The 23,618-nt window shown below is 42.0% G+C and overlaps 1 protein-coding gene across 1 annotated transcript in view; it reads left to right on the forward strand.

The window, feature by feature from the left end:
* Positions 1-23,618, forward strand: part of XKR4 (XK related 4) — a 416,446-nt gene that overhangs the window by 236,897 nt on the left and 155,931 nt on the right. The window lies entirely within an intron of this gene.

Below are 23,618 nucleotides of genomic sequence, written 5' to 3' on the forward strand. Positions count from 1 at the left end.
TTATAAGTGCCTCAGGCTCTGTTACTTTTCTTCAGTCTTTTTTGGTTTTGCCCCTAGACTTGATAGTTTCAAATGACCTGATTTCAAGTTTGCTCATCCTTTCTTCTACCAATATGAGTCTGTTGTCTGAATCTCTCTAGTGATTTTTTCGGTTCAGTTCTACTTTTCAGCTCCAGAATTTCTGTTTCATTTTTTGGTAATTTCTGTTTCCTTGTTGACACTTTCATTTTGTTCATGTATCGTTTTTATGATTTTCTTTCCTTCAGCATTTGAGCATATAGAAGACGGTTGTTTTAAAGTCTTTATCTAGCAAGCCCAATGCCTGTATGTCATCACAGATGGTCTCTGGAAATTGATTTTGTTCTCTTGAATGGGCTGTGTTTTTCTGTTTCTTTGTATGCCTTGTGTTTTTGTTGGAAACTTGGCATTTGAAAAAAAGCAAACCACTTCTCCCAGTCGTTGATGACAGGCTCCACGCAGGAGCCACTAATCAGAGGCCTTCACTAACCAGCCAAATGTGAAGACTTAAGGTCTCAAATCTTTTCTAAGGCTTTATTTTCCTCAGACCAGAGAAAGAGACGGTTGGGGGGGGGGGGTGGCGGGGAGAGAGAACTTTTGTCTGATTCTGTACACATGACTGCTTTTACATGTCCTAATTTCCCTAGGACCCCTGCTTCTTCTCAGAGTCTTAACTCTTCTACTGTATTCCTTAATCAGTAATCTCTTGCTGCAGCATCTGTGGGTCTGTAGTCTCCTTGCAGTTTTCTTGAGCCATAACCACTGCCTCCTATGGCTTCCACTGGCATGAAATTTGAGCTCCCCACTTTTAGCCATCTGTGCTCCAGGTTAGGCAACACAGACACCAAGCCTTCAGGCTTCCTGGACAGGTGAAAACATTGCAGATCTTGCCTGCTTCTGCTCTTCCTGATTCCTGGGGAAGGGACCTGGGAAGATCGGGCCACTGCTTCCCTCAAAACTTACTGTGTGGTGCTAGGCAGGAGGTGGGGCAAGGGTAAGTAAACACGCCATGAAATTTCCTACCATTTTTAGTATGACTTTTTCTTGATTGAGAGTTCACTTGGTTGCTGTAGATTTCCATAGCTCCTATAAAGTTGTTTTAGCCAGTCGTTATTGTTTATTTAATGTTTCCCTCAGGGAGCCAGGGCCTGGAGCTTCCTACTTGGCTGTCTTGATTACACCACTCACTGTAATATTTTAATAAAGAAAAAAAGAAAGAGACAAAAAAGAATAATATCTCCTCCTTAACCCTAAGGTGGGAGCACAGTCAGCACTACCTGAGCAGAGATGACTGGCTGAAAGGGAAGGGACTGGAATGTTGAAACTCAAGTGTTTGATCGTCGCTATGAAGTGGCCATGTAAGGGAGCAGCGGTGGCTGCACCAGAGGCTAACTATGGGATAAATTACCTCACAGATACTTTTATGGACTCTTGGTGAGTCAGAGGATACAAATTAAATGACAAAGATGGGCACAAGCATACGTATAATCAGACATAACCGCAGATCAACCCTGGATCTTTATCCCATTCCATCTACAACAGAGATTCCCAACGTGTGGTCCCCAGACCACCAGCATCAGCAGATTCTAGTTTCCAATCTCTGATCTACTGCATATCAGAAACTCTGGGGTAAGTTCTCAGCACGTGCTGATTCTGATGCACATTCAAGTTTGAGCTGATCATACTTGTAGCAACCTCCCAGGCCCTTTCTCCAATCCCAACCCCCCATAAGCACCAAAAACACTAGCTCCCTATACCTGTGTCTTCCAGAATTTTTAAGTTTTTTTGTAATAAAGCGAGTAATGGCCTGATTATTTGAGAATGCATATGTATATATGCATATATATATATATATATATATATATATATATATATATATATGGGTGTGGATAACCTATAGGTCCTTCCTAGAATTACCCCTTTTATATAAGAAAGCTACACCAAAAAATGAACTTTTGTGTGTGTGTGCAGGAGTAAGGATGTGTGACCTCTGGGTCTGTGTGAAAATCATGTACTTGTGTTCCATAGTTAATTTGGGGGGGCCCTTTGTTAATGACGATACCAATCCTGGATTACTTCTTATCATTTTCATGGTCCTTCAGCCATAGGCTTGGGATGAATAGATCCTGAGATCAGCTGTTTTGATCTTGATAGTAGCCTACAGAAGGAACATGGGTCTATGATGCTACTCCCTGCGTGGGTGGTTAGCTCTGTTGCTATGAACTCTGGAAAGTTCTTAGATGACATAGAGACTCTACTGTATGCATAAACAGGACCCAACCTTAGACAGCTGCTATTAATACCTGATAATGTTTTCATCAATATGCAAAACCATGAAACAAGCCCAGAGGCAATAAAGAGACACAATAAGAAAACCCAATAAGTAGAAACCTAAATTCACTGAACAAATTATTTATGGGGCATATTTGTTTCCAAAGAACCATTTGCTTTACAAAATGACGAATTATAGTATTCTTTGAGGTAGGGATCTTCCTCGCAATACTAGGCAATAATTAAAGGAAATAATCTTTATGTGAATTAGATAATCACATAGAAATACCTATGGATTTTAAAAACATGGTACTGGGCGAAAAAGAGAAGTAAACTATCTTTAGCACAATGGCACTTAATACACAGATGCATGCCAACAGAACAATTGCAAGAATAAAGGCCAATGTCTTAGAATGTTACACATAGATTTACCATATGACTCAGCAATCCCACTTCTAGTCATTCAAGAAGGAAACTCACATTCACAATAAACCCTGTATTTGAACAGTTACAGCAGGTATATTCATAATCACCAAAACCTAAAGATAATCCAAAAGTCCTTCAAAGGTTAAATGCCCAAACAGACCATGGTACATTTATAAAATGGAGTACTACTCATCAGTAAAAAGAAATGAATCCCTGACACACATAACAATTTAGATGGACGAGAAGGAATCTAAAAATGATTTCGTTTCTGTAAAGTATAGTTATGGAGGACAGATCAGTGGTTGCCAGAGTTAGGTTTCGTGTTGAGTGTAACTGTAAATGGCTAACACAAGGGAGTTTATTTAGGATGATGGTGATGGTAGTTAGATGAATCTACACATACCATAAAATTTTATAAAATTATACACCAAAAAAGGAAAAACAGGATGCTTGTAAAAGCTGGTAAAATCCAAAACAATGTCTGTGGCTTAGCTAAGAGTATTCCACCAATGTCAATATCAACATCTTAGTTTGATAACTATACTAACATTATGTAAGATGTTGCCTTTTGGGGGAAACGAGGGGAAGGTCACATGGGAATTCTTTGTACTATCTTTTCAACTTCTATGTGAGTCTAAAATTACTTCTGAATGAAAAGTTTTTTAAGAACAAATACCAATTAAGAGAATGAACATGAACTCATTTTAATGATTGACTACAGGAAGAAGGGAATGGAGACCAGAGAAGGAGAGAGAGAGAGAGATTCCAGAGTATATGTAAATACTTGATTTAGAATTTTCAGGAGTACATTTCAGTGCTCTATTACTAAATTATAAACAGCATGAGGTCAAGAACCATTTGCTAGTCATTTTCAGATCTCTCCGTGACTAGCATAGTGGTGTGTATAAATCAGATTCACAATGAATATTCATTCTGTTATTAAACAAATGAAGTAGTGAACATATCGATTTCATAGCTAAGCTCTATAAAGCAGACAATCCTATATTTGCAAGTGACCACTGATGGAAATGTTGACACTTTTTTGCATACATACCAAGTATCATGCTTTATATTTAGGTCTCGAACATTCCTGTGTGATGCAGTTACCTCATGCCCAGCTCTTACCCAAAAGTGAATGGGACCACAATCAATAAATTTGGGATTTCAGTGGGAAATAGCAGATGCAGAGTCAATGTGATCTCATCACTGAGAAGGGTCTTAGTGTCTCCTACCACCAAGGTTTGCCTTTCAACAGAAAAGAAATTATAGTTCCTAGAAATGTCAACATGGAAGTTTCTGGAACCCGAATTGGACTCTTGAATTAGAATACCCCACTGATCAAATCATGCTTTTTGTTTCACTAGTTTTCTCATTTTCCTCATCCTCCTCTTTTACCTTAAGAGGCCTGTATATAATTTGATATTTCTTTATGATATTTTATGAACCGAGGCCATGTCTCTCAATCAGTAATTGAGGTCCTTAGATGTATAATGAAGGCTGCTTAGGAATATACCATGCTGTGTTTCCTTATTCTTCTTTTTCAGTTTATTCCGGAAAAGAGTGAAAACATCTAGGGAGGGCATAACCTATTTTCAATACTGACGTGAAGAAAAGACCAAAGGTAGTAAAAAGAAGAGAGGAAAGAAGGGAGGGGATAAGAAAGGGAATTTGTATGTGGTAGAAGGGATAATAGTAAAATAAATGGGTATTTCTGTAAATCAGCAGGTACAAAGGGAGTGACTGTGAAAGGGTCACATGACCTGAGACATGAGTGAAATGCGTTGGATGAAGGTTTTCTAAAGGAAAACCTTTGCTAGCTTTTCTCGTCTCTGAATCCAGTGATCCTTCTGAGAATAGGATAAGTTTTTCTTATTCTTGATAGAAAAATCAGGGCATTTTTGTCCCTGTGTTCTAAGAAAATCAAACAAGTGACATTCGATTACCGCCATATGCTGCCATATTCAATATGAAGTAGCTTTCTTTCATAATGAACAGTATGTCTCCAGTATTGTCTCTTGCTTGAGCTGCTTAGAAAAAAAAACTTGATTACAGAAATAGGCTGGTTTGGCGTGGCCTTTACAATAAACTTAACGGAACAATAAGTGAAAATGCGCCACTCTCGTCAGGTGTTGTAAAAATGGAAAGTCACATGGATTTAGAAGAGATCTGCTCTTAAAAATGAAAAAAAAAGATGGTTTTAAAAATGCTAATTTCTTTCCCAAATTTTGTTACAAAGTTTGCATCTTCAGTCTGGGCAACTGTCACTTACCTAGTCCCCAATTCCCACACAGTCCCTGACGAGAAAAATAAAGCTGTAGATTCACTTATAGTAAATATCTTAGCCTGGACCCCCAGAGAGCAGAGTCTGAGACAAGAACGAGTATGCATGGGGTTTATTCGGGGAGGTGGTCCCAGAGAGCCTGAGTGGGAGACAAAAAAGCAGGGACTGCCAGCCCGGGGCACTTTGTCAAGTTGACCGCCATTGTGGGCAAGTGCACCTGGGCTCATCCAGGTGAGGGAAAAGGAGAGCTTTTATCCAGTGACTCCCCCGGTCCTCCCTCATCGAGGGTGACCCCAAGGGTGACCAAAGACTGTGGCCCCGACAAGGTGCTATTCGGTTATCCTGTGTGATACCAAGAACTCAGCCGTGGCTACAGTGCAGTTGGCCTAGACCCATGGAAGCATGCGGAGTGTAGTGAGCGGAGGCAAACAGAATCCTCAACACCTGAAGTCTGGGAGCACCTCAGCTAGGCCAAGCCCTATGGTTGGATTTTTGGATAGTTTGGATTTATACAGGCGGTTTCGAAAACAGGCTCAAGAAAACCATGCTTGTTTGTGACAAAGTCAATCGATCGATCAATCAATCAATCAATCAATTGAACTGTCTCATGTAGCTGTTGACAAGCAGATTGCTTAGTGTCAGGACCCATGCGAGGAATCCCAGCGCTGCCTTCTGGAAACTCACAGGCTGCTTTGAACCACACAGCATATCAGGTTCAACTCTATATTTAAAACACTAGTGAGTTTTGACCCCAATACATTTTAATATCAGAAAACCAAGTTGCAATTTAGGCACGGGTAGCTGACACATTTTTCTGGACTGGAAGCCTGGGGTTGTCCGGTGATTGTAGGATTCTATGGAAGTTGGTCTCGTTATGGCTCCATAGCATTGGGTCTTGGAGAAATAGCGTCTACGGTCCGCTCAACTGCCCACCGGCTTTATGACGTTCCTAAATGACCCAAGCGTCTTATGGCAAGGATCCTTTCTGGATCAAAGGGAGTAAACAACACCACTTCATAAAGCATCTGAGAAAACTAAGAAACCATATAAAGCATCTAACCTAATGCTTGTGTATTTTAGGCAGAAAGTTAATTCCCTTTGCTTGATCATGTGCATTCTTTCCAGAAAACTGAGTAATAGAAGGGAACCTCGAAACTGCTCACGTACACCATCGTACCTCTCTCGGACGGGTTCCATGTCCTGCCCCTCAGCTGCCAGTCAAAACCCAAGTTGCAAATTCAAATCTGGGTGGCATGGCACCTTCCTTTTTTTTTTTTTTTTTTTTTAGGTCAGCAAGTTTAATTTTAATGCTGGGCTATGGTAAAACAACAGAAGGATGTAGGCAGTCTTTTGTTATTTATGCAGCATGCCCGAAATTATGTGATAGACAGTAAATTAAGTAAAGCTGTCCTATAAATTTCAGTTAAGCCTTACATGTGCTTTAATAGTTAATACATCATCGTGAATCACGTTTCCATAAAGCACAATAGAGGTCCAGGGAAGGCCTCTGAGAATGTGTTGGATTTTTGCTAACATTATTTTTTCCTCAGCTCAAGCCATCCTCTAAATAAAGTGTGGCATCAGTGGGATTTTTTCCCTATGATATAAAACACAAAATTAAGTCTCACTGACCACTGATCCTGCCGAATTGAGTCCAAAGCACAATGTACAACTTCAGTTCATAAATTACCAGAACAGCTCAAATTATATTCTGAAAGAATGAGCATACATGACCATTCCCTCTGGATTTATTCTGTGATTCTAAGGAAAATTGGCTAGGAAGCATTAGCTGATAACCAAATGTGATATGGCACAGGAGGTAGGTCTGTGTCGCAGAATGCTCAAAGATGAGAAAGCTGGTTTTATTTTATTATTTAAAAAAAAATTTTTACGTTTATTTATTTCTTTTGAGAGAGAGAGAGACACAGAGCACACGAGCTGGGGAGGGGCAGAGAGCGAGGGAGACAGAGAGAATCCTAAGGAGGCTCTGTGCTATCAGCACAGAGCTCGATGTGGGGCTCGAACTCTCAGACTGTGAGATCATGACCTGAGCCGAAGTCAAGGGCATGCATATGTATGCATGTATGTATATGTATACGAATTTGAACCCCATAATTCATGTAGATTAATGAATCTACATTTAGACTGATAAGTTGGATAGGCTCAAAGGAGGAAGAATATAAATATCACAGAATAACCAGCTGGAGGGGCTTACGATTTAATGAGTCAAAACTAAACACCACAAGAAGGAATTTGAGCAAATATCGGTTGCATTAGCTATTGCTTATCACATGGCAGATTCCACTAATTAATGCCAAGGACCTCAAAGACCAGCTCAGAATCCTTCTCAACACAGTGACCTCCAGTGGATCCGAGTTAGCACGCAAAACAAAACTTACGCTTTCAGGCGTGGATTAGGGATCATTGGGGATCGAGACTTTTGGTGCTGAGAGAATTCAGTAGAATTTCAAATCACTGTGGTAGGAACAGCAGTTGGAGAGAGCTTGGGCTAAGCCTGGGGGAATCGCCCTCAGATTTGATTGGGCACTTCGTTCAGGGAGAATTAGCATGGGTAGACACCAAGGGAGGAAGGAAGGAGGCATGCAGGGCTGTGAAGGAGGTCCACGTGGGTCGCATGGACACTGCCATACAATGAGATGAGCTGCGAAGTTGGACCTGATCAGAGACCGCGTGGAGTGTTTGGCAGAGTAATCGAGACACAACAGGAAACTCGGGAGCCACTGTGGGGCTAGTGGGCATGTCACTGATATGATGCCACTAGTATATTTGGAGGACTGATGTCCAGAGGAGGTGCCCCATTGGGGGTGCCGCTCTGAAGAGGTGTTGTAATTAAGAGGGGGGCTTAAGTGTGAATGGTTTATTTGGAGGCAATTCCGGGAAGTACCAATAGGAGTGGGGAAGCAGACAGGAAGGGAAGGGAAAGCAGTCATCAGAGGGTACGTGAATGAGTAGGTAACCACTGTGGGCAGCTGGGACACGAGCCACGAGGGTCTCTTTGAGGCGGTAGAGAACACACCCTTCAGAATTACATTACGCGAAGCAGCTGGGGTATTTATCCAACCAACCACTCTGCCTTGTCGTTGGCAGAGAGCCGACCGTGGGCACTAACTCCTCAGCCCCTCCATGCTGCCTTGCGTATGGGTTGAGAGAAAACCCTCAGCATGTACCAGGGCAGGGGTGACAAGGGACCGTGGGCAGGACATCAACACGCCAGCACACACTTGCCATGATGGTGCCTTGGATTCTCTGTGTTTTCTCTCTTCCCTTTCCAGTTAAGGGGAAGCCCAGCCATTTCTGGCTACTCTGTAAGGAAGAACTTTCTGAATATAACTGTGTCATTTTCACCAGCATTATCAATTGAAAAAAGATGACCAAAATTGCATCTAGGTTTAGACATCATGGACAATTTATCATCACATTAATTTCAAAGCCACACTATCCAGCTTTCTTCTAGGAGTTTGAAATAACACTGTGGTCTGTTGGGTAGACAACCCTTGTGCCCCCCGACCCCCTGGCTTGGGGAGACTTCTTTCCCACTCCAGGACTTGAGAAAGGAGTGACTTCCTGGGCATTCACACTTCCCTGAGAGAATCCCCTGCCCCTAGGATCACCTGAGGTATTTAGGCATGGTGCCTTTTGAAGTAAAACTCTCTCATGAGGGGCACGAAACCCATGCCTAGTGAGGAGGGACGCAGATGATTAAGGTTGGCACAACTTTACTCCAAGGGAGGATGATCTCATCTTGTAGCTTTAAATACTGTAACGCCTCCCAAATCATCCTCAGACTGGGCTTGAATTCCCGACACACCCAGTGGCCTCCTCAAGATCTCTGCTTGAATGTGTAAGAAGCATTTCAGAATTAACATGTCTGAAGCTCATCATCATCTAGCAAGTCGCTTACCTCAGTTTCCTCAGCTCGGTAAATGTCAACTCCATTTGGCAGGAGCTCAGGGCAAACATCTCGGAACCAACATTGTTTCCTCTTTCTTTCACACCCGCGTTTGATCAGAGCAACTCCCACTGGCCCCAACTTCTAAATGAACACCAGAGGCCACATCGTTCTTCACGGCTATTATCTAGGTCCACACAACTATCATCACCTGCCAAGGTTATTACAGTAACCTCCCTGATTCTACCTGCTTCCCTTCATCCTGGTCTCAGCACAGCTGTCAGAAAATCCTTGTGAAATGGTGGCCAGACCACGTCTGTCACCTGTTCAGACCCTCAGATTGTTTCTCCTCTCACTTAGACGGTCCGTACAGACCCCAGCAGGCCCTTTGTGATCAGGCTGTTTCATTTCCTCTCTGATCCCATCTCCTACTACTCCCCCCTTGCTCATTTTTATCTATCTGGTGCTCCTGGAATGGACTAGGTATATGCCCACCTTAGCTCCTTGTACCTCCTGTCCTTTCTGCCTGGAATCTTCTTCTTCAGGTTTTAAGTGAAGAGGGCTTACCTCTCTTCCATCCTTTGAATTTTGACTCAGATTCATCTCTCTAGTAAATTTCCCTGGCTGTATTGACATTGACAAGCACCCCGACATTCCTTACCCTCCTTCCTGGCTTATTTTTTCCTCGGCACTTGGCGTGAATTGTATATTTTATCTTCTACTTGTTTATTTCGCTTATTGTCTGTCTTCCCCCACTAGAATGCAAGTACCTATTTCATTCCCTGCTATATTCCCAGAGCTAAAACAAGTGCCTACCTCTGAACTAGTGCTCAATAAATACTTGCTGAATGAATGAATGAATGAATGGGCCACTGAATTCATTACTATAAGCAAAGGGGACTTTGCTTTTGGAAACACCGAACTTTTTGTTTGTAGGCACAATCCCCAAGGAACAATTTCCATAGTTACTGGCTTGTAGGTGGTCCTGGAAGCTTTGACTGCAGTATTCCTGAACGGGACTCTACGTGCCGTTAGATTATTTGGATAAAGGATCACCCCCCGCCACGATTTACCATATTGTTTCCTCACATCTTACTTGCCAAATTCTTACTGCCAATTGTCCTATGACAATTATCCCTGGGGTATTAAAAACAGTTGAGCACACAGATTGCCGAACAAATGGGATAAGGAAAGAATTATGTCCGTCATTTTAGAGAAAGGTGTTCCCCCTTTCCTGACTCATCCCCACGAGCTACTCTGTACTGTCACCACCTCTGTGATGTCAGCACCTCCATTAAGGGAACTCCCCAGTCTTAGGAAGGTCCTCTGCTTTCTTCCTGCTGAATTGACATCACAGTCTCCAAAAGTCTGGCCTCTGGAGCCTTTTAGCAATCCCGTCTCGGGAATTAGGTGCTTGGGGTGAGGCTGTGATGAACTCTAGACTAAACCAGCCACTGTAAGCTTGGAGTCAGCAAACATCTTATGTTCTCATCTCAGCATCTTGCCACACGGGGCACAACCAATGGCCTCAGTGGAAAGTGAAACCTGACGGCTCACGACACAAAGATCTCCTATGCACAAACACTGAAATATTTCAGACCCACTCCATCCAGACCCACAGTTCTTTTGTTCCCCTCTCTTTCCACAGCACTATATTTTATGTTATCGAATTCTGCCAAGATTCTGCATAAATGAATAAGTAAATAATAAAGTTATAATAACAACAATGTAAACCGTAATGAAGTATGTTAACGAGATTGCGACATGATTGCATTTGGACCCAAACAGCTATAAGAATTCAATGGTGATGGTAAAATCTATCCCTATAATGTATGTCTGCTTGAGGACACTCCAGACAGGACCCCAGAGCCACCCAGGATCACAGCACACCCTGAACTATAACAAGGTGTCCTCGGTTGGCCCCCTCATTCTCTTTTCTTCCCACTTGGCCACTCAATGGATGTGATTCATCAGATGCCCCAGGCCTATGGATTTTTCGGTTAACTTCTAAAACCATACATGTCCATAAGTCTGCTAAAGTCAAGGATATAAAAACTGCAAAGCATCATATTTTCAAAAGAATAAAACACACACACACACACACACACACACACACACGGAACTTTCTTCGCTTGTCATAAAATCAATCCAGCAGAGCTTAACATGAAGGTTCTGATTCCATCACAATCGCTGTTTCCTGAGGAGTGAGAACCAATGTTCTGTTACCCTCTATCTTCTAAATATCGTTAATAATTTCTGCCAGTAGTCTCTTAATCATTGGAAGGCTTGAATTTAAGCTATACCATGTAGGGTGTTGTATGGAAACCAATTTGACAATAAATTTCATACTTTAAAAAAAAAGTTATACCATGTCAATAGCATGCTATATTTTCTCCAAGCCACTCTTCTCCATTTTAACACATATTTTACTATGAAAATATTAGTATATTAGAACTCTAAGAATCATTTGGGGAGAAACGCATCGTTCTGAGGGCCTAACACCTGGTAGGAGGTGTTAAGAATGAGTAAAGGAACTTCCTTTCAAGTTCAACAGCTTTCTTTCCTGTTTCAGCTGAATGTACCATGTGTCCCAAGAGGCCCTGGCTGGGATGCCCGTTCTAGGGGAAACTATTTTGTAGAGAAAACAACTCTGTTCTCTCCTACTCTAGATTTGAGGAAATACGTGAAGAGTGCCTATTTATACATTAACTACCTGAGAGGTACGTGTGAAAATTAAACAACACAGGGGCGCCCGGGTGGCTCAGTCTGTTGAGCCTCCGACTTGGGCTCAGGTCATGATCTGGCGGTCCGTGAGTTCGAGCCCCGCGTCGGGCTCTGTGCCGACAGCTCAGAGCCTGGAACCTGCTTCGATTCTGTGTCTCCCTTTCTCTCTCTGCCCCTAACCCACTCGCATTCTGTCTCTGTCTCTCTCAAAAATCAATGAACATTAAAAGACAATTTTTTTTAAACAACACAAAAATAACCCTGTCTCACATGTAAGGTTTACTTTCACAGAACAATACAAATAATTAAGAAGTTTTTTGAGATGCCAAGTAAGTGCGATTTTACTGGGTATAAGATGACGCCCTGCGAGGATGTTCTGTACTATAACACACAGTAGTACCTGCGTGCTGTTCTGTGAGGACCCACGTTAATTCTCCTTTTCTGAGCAGGAGATAGAGGTGACAGAAACACAGCTCGGGGGTCAAATATATGCAGAGAAATGCAAACCCTCGTTAGTTGGAGAGGCAAGTGTTGCCCTTGGAGGAAAAAAGTAAGTGTACGAAATAAAGAAAAGGCTCTGGACTTCTTGTCCCTGTCAAGGGTTTCCTGGGAGATCCTGAGCGCACTCCCCTGTCTTTCTTACCGCGGATATTCTTCTCAGGCATCTGAGAGGCTGGCTGCAGACACGCCCCTTGGTTTGGGAGAGATGACGCACCCAGGGCTGGGTGACAACACAGAGCAGGGTGGGTGTGAGGAGGTGTCTCCGCAGTGTGAGGTGACACCTCACCCTGATCCCCTGGGGGGAGGGGGGAGGAGGAGCAGCCCAGACTGTCCTCTGATAGCTGTGACCCCTAGTGTTTGTCAAGTGCAAGGTCATCCAATTCATTCTTTCACCTGTCACACACACTGCCCCCCCACGCCCCCACCCCTTTGGGTGATGGATGGGAAATAGAACCTGATTTTAAAACAATCACCACTAGGAAAATCTTCCACCATGGGCATATAGGCCAGGACTTTTAGTCATCTTGACTGTTCAGCATAAATTGAGGCCTGGTATTCTGGTGTTTTTTTTTTTTTTTTTTAAAAAAAAAGGTGCTGTGGTGTGCCCTTATTGCTTAACATATCCACCAAAGAGCTTCTTCTTTTAAAAAAAATTTTAATGTTTATTTATTTTTGAGAGAGAGACAGAGTGCAAGCGGGGGAGGGGCAGAGAGAGAGGGAGACCCAGAATCCGAAGCAGGCTCCAGGCTCCGAGCTGGCAGCACAGATCCCGACGCGGGACTCAAACTCACACACCGTGAGATCATGACCTGAGCCGAAGTCGGATGCTTAACCGACTGAGCCACCCAGGCACCCCTCCACGAAAGAGCTTCTTAAGACAAGAAGCCATACTATTTTGTTACTTCTCAGCGTCTAGTGTTGAGATGTGCGTACATGTGTGTATATATACACCTGTATGTGTGTGTGTGTGTGTGTGTGTGTGCGTGTGCCGTAAATGTATATACATTCCTAGTGTAAAGCTTTGTAGCCAAGCCACAGGAAACTCCCACTTGCTGGAATTACTGTTTATTCATGTTGTTTCTTTAAAACTCTTCTGCACAGATTTTGCTCTGCATTTTTCAGGTGGTAGAAATAACAGCACTTAGCAGCGAAGCCGTTTAACGTGCTGGGAGATACAAAAATAATTCCGTATTAGAATATGTAGGCACAGTACCCTCATAGCTAGTCATGACTTCTGATTCCGCTCGCGACATACTGGTAGTGAGCACTTGATCAAACATTATTTAAGGACTGAAGTATTCATTCGGATATGAACTGTCTGAAACAACAGTTACACACAGCTCCTTTCCGCACAGATGATTGAAAGATCTCAGTCACGCTACGTGTCAGATTGAACGCATTTACAATGCTTGACATGACGAATGTGTGGACTTTCCCCTCTCCCCACCCCCACGTCGATTGCTTTTTTGCCACGTTATGTTTAGGTCTGAGTTGGCCATGTGGGAGGCTGAGACGCTAGCCCAGGTGGCTCTTTGCACTTGGAAACTGACGAGAAGGAGCTGAGCATTTCAGCTCAGTGGGAATCCCCCGAAAACCACCGGACGTGAATTGGTGTCCATGTGTGTTGTAGAGGGGCTGGGTTATACGTGGGTGCCTGGGGGTGCAGCATGGTGGGAATCAGGTAGATGCGTTGCTGTGCACAGCCTCAAGAAAGCTGAGGAAATTACAAAATCCGGCTGTTATTGGTGGACCGACATTATGTTGATAAAGCCGGTGCAGAATTCCTGGTGACCTTTTGTGATGTTAAGGAAAACTGTGTCTTCTCTTAGCACACTTCCCCAGGCAACAAATAAGAAGAATGAGCCTCCCAGAAAATGAATCAGTCCTACAGTAAGAGCGGCAAATGTCATCCGAGCGTATTTACCTCGAGGAGCAGGCAGAACACGTTGATATTTCAGAGTGGGCTTTTATTGGGAACATCTCCCATCAGCACTAATGAGAGCTGTGGAGTTAAAGCCACTGCTCTCTCGTGCGTAGGGCGTGTTTCATCCTCAAGGCTAAAGCTTTGAACCTTTTTTTTACCTCTTACATGAAACGCTTTGGTAATTAGGCTAAATTTTTAACTATAAACATGGCTTTCTATGAATCCTCCCTGCCGTGTGTATGAATATCTAAAAAGTATCGAGGCTTTCATTACTATGCACTTCCCTGGTCACCATTGCCCCTTTCAGAGATACCTTTCTTTTATCAACACAGCAAAGCCAAATCCTAAGAAGAAAAAGCTTAGTGAGTCCCTCCACTCCCCTTGTGGACCCCCACCGGGATTCCTTTGATACTCAGAAGGTCGAGGAATTGTCTCGCGTTGCAGTAGAGTGGCCCTCTTTTTCATTTGCCCCTCTGGAAAACCAGCCAAAGGCCAAATCCAATGTGGTGGAAATACTCCCAAGAATAAAATGCCTAAGGAAAATGAGAAGAGCTGAAGACAAAAAACTACCTTCAGTTACTAGGGTTAAAAAGATGAGCATTCTGGAAGAATTCAGAGCATCAAAAAGGTGAACATTCTAGAAGAATCCAGAGCATCAATAACCTTGGAGAGCAGCAACCTTCCTATCGTGAACCAGGCACGTGTGTAAGACACATCCTCCATTCAACCCTCACAGCAGCCTGTCAGGAAGTTCAAGCCCCACATTGTTCTAAACTTCTGTAGAAAAGGGACTCCTGGGTCTACTTCTCTGTATGTACTTCGCAGTCTCCTATGTAGTTTACTAGATAGAAAACATAATGAAGGCTAGCCTGGCTTCTTTAAACAACTCAACATCTTTATCCATTTGTTGGAATTGAATGATAAATGTCACCAGACTTCCTTTGCTTTCTGCACTGATGGTTTGTCTCTAGCACAGGCGACATTAGCAGTTAGTAGAGGGCTATCTGGGGCTTTTTGTCAACATGGATGGAATTTCCTGTCCTGAGAAGTAAATTATCACAGAAGCAGATCTCCCTGAAGTCAGAGCTCCTGCCGTATGTGCTGCGGGTGTACAATGTGGAATTCCGTGATGGTGGTCAAATGTTGGACAAAAGCTGAAAAGCTGAAGACTTCTCTTGGGGGCCTATTTTACAGCTGGAAGGCAGGAGTCAACAGAGCCCATATCGGAGGTAGCAATGGCAGAGGGGAAAGAATATGACATTGAAACACAAATTTATGTTTTCATCTCCCACTCACCTGGGGCAAATTTTTCTTACCGTGAGGAATAAATGGGAAGATGTGTGACTCATAGTCCATGTTTCTCTTCTATTTCAACCTCTCCTTCTGGTAGCAGATGAAAAATAAGTCACAAAAAATCATATGACCAAAGTATGTTATACAATTAACACATTGGCAAGATGGAAGAAATCCGATTGTGGTTGCAAAGCCTTTTTATTCTCGCCATTTTTCAGAGCACAGACTTGAGAAAAACCCAAGCTGACATTTCCTCATGACCAAGTTATGGGCATGACACTCCTGATGGCTATCACAGCTGATTTAGAGAAAGGAGAACACTATCCCGATACTACATAATATTCATAACAGGGGGACTATTAGTTAAATATCATAAACTGTTGTGTCCTTCCAACCAGAAGCAAAAATTGATGTGACATAGGCTATTTACCAATCTCATCGAAGTAACTAATTATAAAGAAATACAATTTGAGGTTTTCTCCCCCCCAATTCAATTGAGCACACATTTGTGAACGCTTGCATGGACAAAAATAGTGCTGAATGGAATCCAACATAGAAGCAAATAATCCTAATACAGTGAGATACCCGCAGTATTACAGGTAGGCACGAAGTCAGGTGCAGGGAAGGATTCTTGGTTGCAGGTCACCGAGGAAGGTATTCTGAGGGGAGATGTATTACCAGAGTTTTAAACCACAAACATTAAGTTTCCTTAGTGGAGAAAAGAGGGAAGGCCATTCCAAGAAAACGTAACATGAATGTGCAAAATACTTCCAGGTGAAGGGAACTACATATGCAAAGGCATTTATTATCGCGACATAGGGCTTTCCCCACCCCCATCTTTCTGCCTTTACATATACAGCTCATTTGGCCTTAAAATTGTTTTGTTTTGTTTTTACTATTCTGGGTTTGTAGGTATTTCAACTCTGTATGTGCATTATCGGAAGATTAGATTTTTGTGTCCTATTATATGAAACTCCCGAAGGCCAGATTACCTGTTCGTTGTGTTCCTTAGGAACAAACCTACCACCGCCATCAGGTTCACTGAGAGCTCCCGGTGCTACCAAACAAAACAAAGCAAAACAAAACAAATGTTTCATTGCACCAGAAGAGTTCAGTCCCCATGGGCCATGGACCAGGGAGATCCATTTGTGGCTTTTTAGCCTGTGGCTGGAGAGTTTAGAGGATGCATAATCTCCTCCGCAGGTGAAAACTGGCAGTGAAAGAACTCCGGGAGGCATTTGTGGGAGCTTTACTGCCTTTGTCAATGCCATGGGGGTCCTGGATTTTAACCTTCTGTGATAATCGCAAGAAGGTTGAGCATTGAAATCATTCATTTGTTCACTCAACATGCAGAGGGTGTCGGTGCCCTCTTCACCGTTATCCAGTTCTGACGCCTTTTTACCACCAATGCCGTTGGCAGTCTAGTGAAAATCCGAGTCTTCTCTCGCCCAGATGATCGCAATAGTCTTCCAGCTGATGTCCCTCTCTACCCCCTTGCCCCCCTGCCCTCTCCTTTTCACACAATAAGCAATTTTGTTAAAATGTAAGTCAGATTTCTCACTCTTTTGCTCAAAACTGGACAGTGGCTGCCACCCCCCCCCCCTTACAGAAAAATACAAAATTGCAAACATTGCATGTGTTTAATACATATTCATTGAAGGAATAAAATGCCGTGAAGTAAATTGAGTGCCTATTAATCATGAGAAACTGAGCTAGACGTAGGGGCACAAAAACAGTGACATTCTTTTCTCTCCAGGGGTTTATATTTGGGATGTGAGATGAACTCACACATGAACAAATACAAAATAATGGTAATTACTCTGGTCAAAAGTCCGCCTAAATATAGTTGGGGTACAAACAGTGGAACGGCTTCCTGGGTGGTCACAGAGGGTGAGGGAATGATGATATTCGACTCATAAAACAATAGAAATTCCAGGGTGTTAAAGGGTGTGGAGAGACTTTCCAGGCAAGAGAAACATAGGAACAAAGGTATTGAGGCGTGAATTTATAGCCAAGGAGCAGAAGTGATTGAATATGGCAGGACACAGGATATAGGAAGGGGGGGGTGAAGGTTACAGAAGCCAAAAGTTAGGCTAGAAGGGATAAACTAAAAGCCTTAACTGTCTTTCACTGCTTGAGTTCACTGTATATTTTCTAGGCAATGGGGAGTCACTGAGGTTTTTAAGATGGCAAAAATTTGGGGGTGCCTGGGTGGCTCAGTTGGTCAAGCTTCCGACTCTTGATTTCGCCTCAGGTCATGATCTCAACATTCGTGTGATTGAGCCCCGTGTCGGGCTCTGTGCTGACAGCATGCAGCCTGCTTTGGATTCTCTCTTCGTCTCTCTCTGCCCCTCCCCGACTCACACGCGCACTCTCTCTCAAAATAAATAAATAAACATGAAAAAAGATTTTTAAAAAGATGGCAGAATTAGATTCAGTTTATACACCTAGAAGCACGGTGATGGGTCCACTAGAGAATCCAAAGTTGATTAAAAGTAAGAACTAACTTTTACTGAATGCCTACTATTTACCAGGCTCTGTGCTAAGACCTTCGTGTTTACTTCATTTCCTTCTCAGATCAGCCTATGCAATTGGTGCTGTTCTCTTCCGCCTTTAGAGATGGAAGGGCTGAGGTAGAAAGATGTCAAATCTAAGGTCATACTGTGGTAGGTTACAGAACCAAAACAGAAACCCAGAGACTCAGACTTTAGGAAACAGAGGAGAACATACATTAAGGAGATAGCGTTCCAGAACATAGTCTATTATCATATATAACGGGTAAGGGAGGGGTAGTAGCCTCATATGACCCCTAGGCTTGTAGCTTGGATGACTGAATATATGGCAGTATAGATTATTATGTATGAGATGGCACAAATTTAGAAGAAAAGCTAATCAAGCATTTTGAATATATTTGTTTTTATATGCCTATTGGAAACCTGGAAAGCAGATGGACATACAGGTTGGATTTCAGGGGAGGGCTGGGGTGGGAGATGCAGATTTGGAACAGAGGAGGAGAGGTCATAGGGTAAACAAGATCAAAATCAAGAGAAGAGTGCTATTGGTTGAATTGTGTCCCCCTAGAAGATGTTGAAGTCCTAACATCCTCTACGTGAGCATGTGATCTTATTTGAAAACTCTACGAGGTTTTGCAGATGACCAAGTTAAGATGAGGTCATTAGGGTGGGTCCTAATCCAATACGACTGCACATTTATAAAAGGAGAAATTCCGACTGAAACATGGAGGAGACCATGTGAGGAGACCATCACCATGTGATGAAAGCAGAGAGTGGGGTGATGCATCCACAATCCAAGGAACACCACAGAGTTCCAGGAAACCACCAGAAACTAAGGAAGAGGCAGGCAACAGAGTCTTCTTCACAGTCTCAGAAGGAACCAACCCTACCAACAGCTTGATCTTGGCTTTCTAGCCTCCAGAACTGGGAGACAATACACTTCTGTGGTTTAAGCTACCAGTTTGTGGGACTTTGTTAAAGCCCTAAGGAAGTAATACACACAGGGAGAGCATGGGAGAGTGAGTGATTATTGGTGATCGCTGGACAGATCTGGTCAGTTCAAAATTGAGTTTGCCAGTCCATGAAGCAAGAAAGGCACTCCAAGAAAAGAATGAGCTTGTGAAAAGCACATGGAAATCTGAGAAAGGGGGTGCCAGCGCATTGCACCAGGCTAATCACAAGCAGCAGCTGTGGAGAGGTAAGAACACAGGGATCTGTTCATGAAAGTCCCTGTGAGCAGTGCTCTACAGACTTCATCTTATACTTGATAGAGAGCAATCCGAGGCCCCAGGGAATGATTAAATCTGCTTTTGTGTTTTAAAATGCTCTTGCTCTGTAAATGCAGTGGCAGTGGCAGCATAGTTTTTGAATCTACCAAAACGATCCCATTAAAATAAGCAGAGCAAAACTGAAGTTTTATTGCAATACCCGCAATAAAGCTCAGTGCTGAGATACCCCCGTCATTACCAAGGGACAAATTCGGGACAGTTCGTAAGAGCCATGTGGTATCGGCAACTATGTAGGAAGAGGCAGAGGGAAGACCTTAAGAACAGGAGAACCTCCAAATCCCCAACAGCCACTCACTGGAATATCCAATCTTACAGGAGAGGAAGAAAGGCCTAGAAGTGTGTTCTCAATGATCCAGTGCAAGGATGAGTCCAAGGGGACCATAACGCAATTAAATGTGATACTACTGGAGCAGTCTCATTACCCACAGACTGCAGACCCTTCCAAGACAAGGCTCCACACTAAGGAGAATCTGCTGGGAATAGATTCCAACTGAGCAGGACAAGGACAGCCACCAGAAATGAACGAGAAGGCCCAGATGGAAAGGAAGGGTCACAGAAACAAAGGCAGCTGATGTCAGAAAGTTGACAAGTTCTTCCTTCGTGAGAACAGCAGAGGAATGAGCTCTGGAGCTATGAAACCAGCCAAACTATCCTGGCCCATTGACCCCTCCTAAAACTACATAAAAACTAAAGTAACTCGTTAAACTTAGCAATGAGAAAAAGATCAAAACTATTATAAGGAAATGAAAATAGGAAATATGATGATGTTCCTGCAGATAATGAAAGCATACCAGGAAAAAAACACATGTGCAAAACAGATAAAAACCCTAAGCAAATATTTCAAAATGAGTTGAAATAAATTAACAGAATTATAAAAACTATGAAAGATGTAAATCCGAATTAGAAAAGTATCAGAAATAAATAGAAAGAAGTTAAGATTTGACAAGAAAGATGATATAACCCAATATAGAATTCTCATTTTTTTTGAAAGCAGCTGAAAAATGAAAACTCAACTACAAGGAGTAAGACATTATCCAAACACCATAGTTAGCAGATAAATCGAAGGTCAAAATGAGGAAAAAATGAAATCATTAAGTAATTTGAGATTAAAAGAGTTCAGGGAAGTTGGTTGATACAGAAGATAAAGAAGATACAATATAACTAAATAGGAGTCCTCAAAGAAGGAAACCAAAGTAATGGAGAATAAATAAATAAATCTCAATACTATAAATCAAGAAGACTTGAAACTACATAATGAAGAGTATATGTACCACATTCCAGAGAAACTTGTGCAGAATATTCAGTATCAAGATACATTTTAATAAAACTATAGGTTTTCAAAGGGAAACAAAATATTTTTTGGACATCCAAACAACAAGCTCAGGTAGTTTATAAGAGAAAGAGTATAAGATTTTTATCAGACTTCCATTACAGCAGTTTATGCTAGTAAACAGGAAATTAACAGATATGATGGACTTAAATAAATAAATTGCAGATCTTGGGTCTTGTATGGAATAGGCATAGGTTTTACAGCCAAGCAAACTGACCCTCCAGTGAAAAGGTTGTCCCAGCTGTTCTGCTTTTGTACTTCGCTGCTGTATCCCTCCCATCCTCCCCTCTTGGTATCGGAGAATCTTTGCATTGGGTAGGCTCTTTCACCGACTCTAAAAATGGGCACCCATTTTCATTTCAAATTGTGAGATTTTAGGAAACTTATTCCCACACAAGGCAAGATTCATAGGCACATGCTGTTGTAAATATGCAAGAACTCAAACACTATTGTCCCTATGCACCCTTCTTAAGTGATCTACTAGAGAATAAGCTTCAGTCAACCAAACATACTGCAAAGACACTGATCTAACAACTGGAGAAGTATTCTAGCCAACAACAACAACAACAAACAACAACAAAATTACAGTGATATGAATAGCCAAGGCAAACTTGAAAATGAAAAGCAAAACAGAAGGCATCATGATTCTGGACTTCAAGTTATATTACAAAGGTGTAGTCAAGACAGTACGGTACTGGCACAAAAATAGACACATAGATCTATGGAACAAAATAGAAAACCCAGAAATAAACCCACAGCTATATGGTCAATTAATCTTCCACAAATCAGGAAAGAATGTGCAATGGGATAAAAGACAGTCTCTTCAACAATTGGTGTTGGGACAATTGGACAGAAACATCCAAAAGAATGAAACTGGACCACTTTCTTACACCATACACGAAGACAGATTCAAAATGGATTAAAGACCTAAATGTGAGGCATGAAACAATAAAAATCCTACAGGAGAACACAGGCAGTAATTAATGTCTTTGCCATTGGCCATATCAACTTCTTTCTACCTATGTCTCTTGAGGCAAAGGAAACAAAAGCAAAAATAAACTATTGTGACTTCATCAAAATAAAAAGCTTCTGTACGGCGAGGAAAACCATCAGCAAAACTAAAGGCAATCTACAGAATGGGAGAAGATATTTGCAAATGACGTATCTGATAAAGGGTTAGTATCCAAAATATATAAAGAACTTATAAAAGTCAATACCCAAAAAACACATAATCCAATTAAAAAAATGGGCAGAAGACACAAATAGCCACTTTTCCAAAGAAGACATAGAGATGGCCAATAGACACATGAAAAGATGCTCAACACCACTCATCATCAGCAAAATACAAATCAAAACCACAATGAGATATCACCTCACACCTGTCAGAATAGCTAAAGTCAACAACACAAGAAACAACAGGTGTTGGCAAGGATGCGGAGAAAGAGGACTTCTCTTGCACTGTCGGTGGGACTGCAAACTGGTACAGCTACTCTGGAAAATAATATGGAGGTTCCTCAAAAAGCTAAAAACAGAACTACCTTGTGATGCAGCAATTGCATTACTAGGTACTTACCCAAAGAATACGAAACTACTGATTCAAAGGGATACTTACACCCCAATGTTCATAGCAGCATTATCTACAATGGCCAAGTTATGGAAACAGCCCAACAGCCCAAGTGTCCATTGACTGATGAATGAATAAGGAAACGGTGGTATGTTTATACAATGGAATATTACTCAGCCATTAAAAAGCATGAGATCTTCCCATGTGCAACCATGTGGCTGGAACCAGAGAATATTATGCTAAGTGAAATAAGTCAGTCAGAGAAAGACAAACTATATGATTTCACTCGTATGTGAAACTTAAGAAACAACCCCAAAAAATGAGCAAAGGGGAAACAAAAGAGAGAAAGAGGCAAACCAAGAAACAGACTCTGAACTATAGAGAGCAGACTAATGGTTACTAGAGGGGATGGGTTAATTAGGTGATGGGGAGTAAGAAGGGCACTGGCTGTGATGAGCCCCAGCTATGTATGGAAGTGTTGAATTACTATATTGTAAACCTGAAGCTAAGATTACACTGTATGTTCATTAGCTGGAATTTCAATAAAAACTTTAAAAAATTTTAAGGGTGATAGACTCAGATATCACCGTTTCGCAACCCTAATGAATGAAGAGATCTTGGAAACGATCAACAGTGGATGATGGTGTCATAAAGGAGAACAGCAGGGTCTCCTCAAGAAAGTACTCAACCTCACCTGCTAAAAACGATCAAACTTGAATCTGATCAACACTAACTACCTCACTGAAGAAAACAAAAAGGACAGCTATGTTAACCGCACCTCATGAATGCAATCATCAAGATCAAGACAGTGAAAAATATGCAGGAAATGAAAAAACAATGGAAGAGGAATCCGTGGCATAAAAGAGACTTACGATACATGTCAAATAATCATCACACAGGGGTCTTATTCGGATTGTATTTCAAACAAACTGTAAAGAAATTATGATAATCAGCAAAACGTGAAAACCAAGTATTTGACAATACTAAATTATCCTTATTTGTAATGTAATAGCGGTATTGCATTTATGCATGTAAATTATCTTTAATAAAATATTTACAGATGAAATAACATGATGCCTGGGATTTGCCTCCAGATATTCTGGTGGCAGGGAGTCAGTGGAGGTATAAATGACAAATGACATGTGTGTTGTGCATACACATATCGACAATGGCTTGATCCGGGTGGCTCAATACACGATTTTTTTTCTCCTTTTGTACATGTTTGAAATTTTCAATAATAAAACTTTCTTTAACATTTTTTAGACATTTATTTATTTTTGAAAGACAGAGAGAGACAGAGCACGAGCAGAGGAGGGGCAGAGAGAGAGGGAGACACCTGATCCGAACAGAATCCGAAGCAGGCTCCAGGCTCTGAGCTGTCAGCCCAGAGCGGACGTGAGGCTCGAACTCACGAACCGTGAGATCGTGACCTGACCTTCGCGAAGTCGGACGCTTAACCGACCGAGCCACCCAGGCGCCCCAATAAAACGTTTTTTAAAAAGACATCAGGAGGGTTTACAGGCACATACACTTTAATACTTCAGGCTTGCGTGGAGCCCTAGGAAAAATCCGTC

Source organism: Panthera leo, chromosome F2 (assembly GCF_018350215.1).
Source record: "Panthera leo isolate Ple1 chromosome F2, P.leo_Ple1_pat1.1, whole genome shotgun sequence".
NCBI classification, from domain to species: Eukaryota; Metazoa; Chordata; class Mammalia; order Carnivora; family Felidae; genus Panthera; species Panthera leo.